Below are 4,381 nucleotides of genomic sequence, written 5' to 3'. Positions count from 1 at the left end.
TGCTGTTTGCCACCCATCACCCATCTTCTCTGAAACTTTCTTCTAGGAATGCATGTGCCCATATGAAATTTGAGCTTGATTTTTGAGTCCCAAGATTCTAAAATCACTTTTAGCTTAGACACCAGAAACCAGTGGTTCCCCAGGGGTCTAATTTTCTTGTAAAAATATAATAAAAACAGTTTTATTAAGTGCTTACAATGCACCTGGAAATATGCAAGCAATTGGCATACTTTATCTTATTTACAGAAACCTAAGTCTATGAGGGTTTTGTTATCTCCACTGAGGCAAAGAGAGGCTAAGAAACCTGCCCAAGGTTATATAGTAAGCTGTATGCTCAAAGGCTGTGTACTGAATCATTATTTTATCCTCTCTTTAGGTTTATTGTTGTTGATGTTCTGTTTTGAAAAATAATATTACCCATAATTTTAGAAGACATATTTTACTTTCATCACATTGCACATTAGGTTTTTAATTTTTAAATTGCCTTATTCTTTTTGATAATTTCCAAATTTTAACCTTCTAAGTTAAGGAATTATCACTCAAATTTAAATTATAGATATTAATACATTTTTATATCTCCTACTCTGTCCATTTTAAAGTTTAATGAATCATTGGCAGTATCCAAGATGTTGTAGTCACCTGAAATTCTTTAAATTCAAAGGAGCATTTAATGTGAAAAGCTAACTTCTTTTCTGGGCCTGATTGCATTTTATTTGTTTTAAGGTTTTATTGTAATATCCAATAAAATACCATGATGTTACTCTTCTATTTCTTGTTTTTTGAGGATCTCAAAGAGATTTGAAATTCTTACTTCAGCTATCACATTGTGTTCTTTGGAGGCCATGTAATACCACCAGGCTCATCTGATTTGGAAAAGTAGGCAAAAATCAAGGCAGTTAAAGATTTGCCAAAGTTATTTGCTACAAATTAACAGCCTGGTATTATCTATTGAAAATGTGTTCTGTGCCAAGCACTGTGTTGGATGCTTTATCCGTATCCTTGTGAATTCTTGCAGATTTCCGTGTGGCTGGCAATGTGCTTCCCAGATGAGAAACCAGCTCAGGGAGACTGGAGTGCCTTCTGCTGCACATATCAAAAAGCCCCATCCAAGCAGCTACAAGTGTTGGCGCTTCCTGGCCCACCACCCAAAAGCCAGGGACGGGCAGCTCCAGGGCTGCTTCCTCCTTTGGGTCCGGCTTTGTTTCCCGGAAGTGGCCCTTCCCGGCTCCCCTCTGTGGGATGACTTCGTCCTAAACTTCCCTGGACCTAATGCAGCACAGGTGTCTCGCGTCTGTCCGTGGTCCTGCCCGAGAACAGGAGGGGTGGCCTCTGGGACTCCCCCAGGAGGAGAATCCCCTCCCAGCCCCCGATGAACCTGTCCTGGTTTCCCGGGGGTCCGGGGTGCTCACGTGCTCTTTCCCGAGCGGACCCCGACGGAGGGGCTGTGGGGCCGACTCCCTGGGACAGCGAGAGCCTGGCGCCTTCGGGGCTGCGTGGGGAGGGGCACGTCGGGCGGCCTCCCCACCTGTCAGCTCCGAGTGATGGTCCCTGCGTCGCTCCCACTAAGTGCCTGGACCAGTCTGAGCCCAGGTATGTCTCTCTCCAGACCCCGTGGCCTTCTCCTGGCCCTGGAGCATCTGCAGATCGCTGAGACACTGTGCTGTGCTTTACATTTAAACTTTTCCTAAAATTAGTAGCTGGACATTAAATGTATTCGCTCCAGAAGCAATTCTTATGTGGATGATGCCTTTTGAAAGTGCTTTTGGACTGAACGCTCCTCGGTATTAAATCAAAACGTAGTATGTAGGGCCTGTTACTCTTATTTGCTTTTCTTTTAAGACAGTGCCTTTAGTTGTCTTCATCCAATATGTGAACTGAAATGTTTGCTCCTGTGTAGCGTCTTGGAAACTGCTATTAAGATTTTCTTGTTACCCTGCGGTAAACGTTCTGGGCCTACTGATCTTTGGGTAGAGCTAGAAATAGTCTTAACAAGCTCGTCTATGGAGCCCGCGCCCACTGCTCATCCTCTCCCCACGGCCACCCTCTCCGTAGGGACCCTTGCCCTGCTGTGGTGAGAACCTGACAATTCCTGCATCAGTGGCTCTGGGCTCGGGAGGGTGGTCCCTGGTGGAGACCGTCTGGGGAGGCTGCACTTCTGTGGCATGTCACTAAGGCCACGGCCTGTTCCAAGTCTGCCCCTGCAGGGTGATCACCTCGCAGCCCTGGCTCACCACCCTCCTCCTTGGGAGTTTCCAGCTGGGATGACGATGGACATGGCCGCCCGAGTTCCTTGAAATTGGACTTTCATAGACGGGCTTTGCAGGGGCTGCGCCGTTTAACTTTGTCAAAGGTTGAAGGATTGGGTTTTAAACTCCCACACAGAGAGGCCAGAATTCCACCTCTGAGCTCGCACTGGAGTGTCGAGTTCACCAGGAGAATCCCTGGATTTTGAGGTTTCTGTCTCACAGAGGAAGGATTTTGTTTTCTGAGTGTGCAGCTCTCTAGAAAAGCTCCATCTAGAAAGACTGTGGCCACTGCCGGGCCCCCACGTCCATCCCATGGTGCTGCCTCTTGGGGCTGTGAACGTATCTACTCCCCTTATGCTGAGAAACGTGACTGGGGGTGCCCGGAGTGACGGGGGAGTGTTCAGAGGCAGACGCCACCTGCCATCCTAACTATTGTCAACTTGTCAATACATTTCTACAGAGAATTAAAGTTGAACGTTAAAATACTTAGAGTGATTACAGCTCTCATGGGGACCCAAAAAATAGTCCAAGTGTGGAAACACGTGCCGGCCTTAATCACGCCTCTGATGTCCACTGTCGAGAGGACGTGCTGATGCGCGTTTCCTCCACTGATTAAATGTTTCTCCCACCACCATGACCCAGCAAATGGCTTCATCTTCCACAGATGCCAAACACAATCCACGTTTGACTGTATCTAAGGAAAACTTGGGGAAATATGTTCTTTGCTTTCTGTTTCTTGTTTGTCTTCTGTTTTTGAGAAGCTGCTGAAAATTCCAGTTTCTAAAGAAATGTTAATGTCTGATAATTTCTCAATCCATTCAGTTTCTTTTAATAAATATGTTTGTATTATGTAGTTGTTTCATAATTAAACAGAGCACTCTGATAATGGACTGCTTTATGGTATTTGCATTTATAAAAATTAGTGTCATCACGTGCTGGGGCCATTCAGTTAAGATGGTATCAGATTATTTTATTATCCTAGAGGGTGGCAGGTAGGAACTGAACTACTTGTAATCAGCCAAAACCAAAATGCATAGTCAGGCTTAATAGAAAATAACTACTTCAAGATTTGTGTTAAACTGTTACTAACATTTATTGGGCTAGTGATTATTTTATTTAATTCTTTGCAGTTGTCACAAGTATTATCCTCATTTTACAGATGAGAAAATTGAGGTTTCGAGACAGTAAGTAGCTTGAACTGGATTTATAGCTGGTAAGTGGAAGACTGGAGAAATTGCATTCTTTGAAAGAACTTTTTATTTTGAAATATTTCATGCAGAAAATGTCTAAGAAGAGTATAATAAATACCCTTTCTACCCCTTCGCCTGAGCCTGCCGATTGTTAACTTGCCACATCTGCACCCACGTGCCCTTGCTACCCCCTCCCCTCCCCTCCCCCTCCTGGTCCCCCCTCCCCCCTTCTCCTCTCCCTCCCTCCTCCCCCCTCCTCTCCCTCCCTCCTCCCCTCCTTGTGTGTGTGTGTGTGTGTGTGTGTGTGTGGGTGTACAAACATATTTGGGAGAAGTTGAGTGATTATGGGTAAATTGCAGACATCACGACCCTTTACCCTATATCAGCATGTGTTTCCTAAGAATGAGCTCATTCTCTTACATAACCACAGAATGATTAGAAATGAATTTCAGGCAACAAACTTCATTCTTCACCAAAACACCAGGTCACCTACATCATCCCCCCCAATCTACATGAAGACTAATGCATATATCCTCGTCCAGTCTGTGCATTTATTTTATTCCTGAAATAGCTTTTCCAGGGGTTTTGTTGTATTTTGGCATATTTGTGTGAAGCAGAGACAGCTGTTTGGAGCTGTCAGTAAATGCAGTCTGGAAATAGCTCACCGAATTCTCATTATTATCACTCATCTCGAGCCAGCTTTGTTCAAGTCTGCGTGGCCCCTGGATGCAGATTAGGAGCTGAGTAGGAGACGGTGTCAGCATCTTCTCTGTCCCCAGTGTCCCGTGAATTCCTGCCGTGAAGCAAGGAACCACGTCAGGTCTCCTGGGCACTGCCATACTCCTCATGCCTCGAGGGGCTCCTTTGGGTCCCCGGCTCTCCGGCTGTCCCTGAGGGCAGGGGTTCCTGCTCTGTCCCCTCCCTGCTCCCAGCACTCCCTTGCAC

The sequence above is a fragment of the Choloepus didactylus genome, chromosome 5 (assembly GCF_015220235.1).
Source record: "Choloepus didactylus isolate mChoDid1 chromosome 5, mChoDid1.pri, whole genome shotgun sequence".
In the NCBI taxonomy this organism is placed as follows: Eukaryota; Metazoa; Chordata; class Mammalia; order Pilosa; family Megalonychidae; genus Choloepus; species Choloepus didactylus.
The sequence above is the reverse complement of the archived record's forward strand: the minus strand, read 5'-3'. Positions refer to the sequence as shown.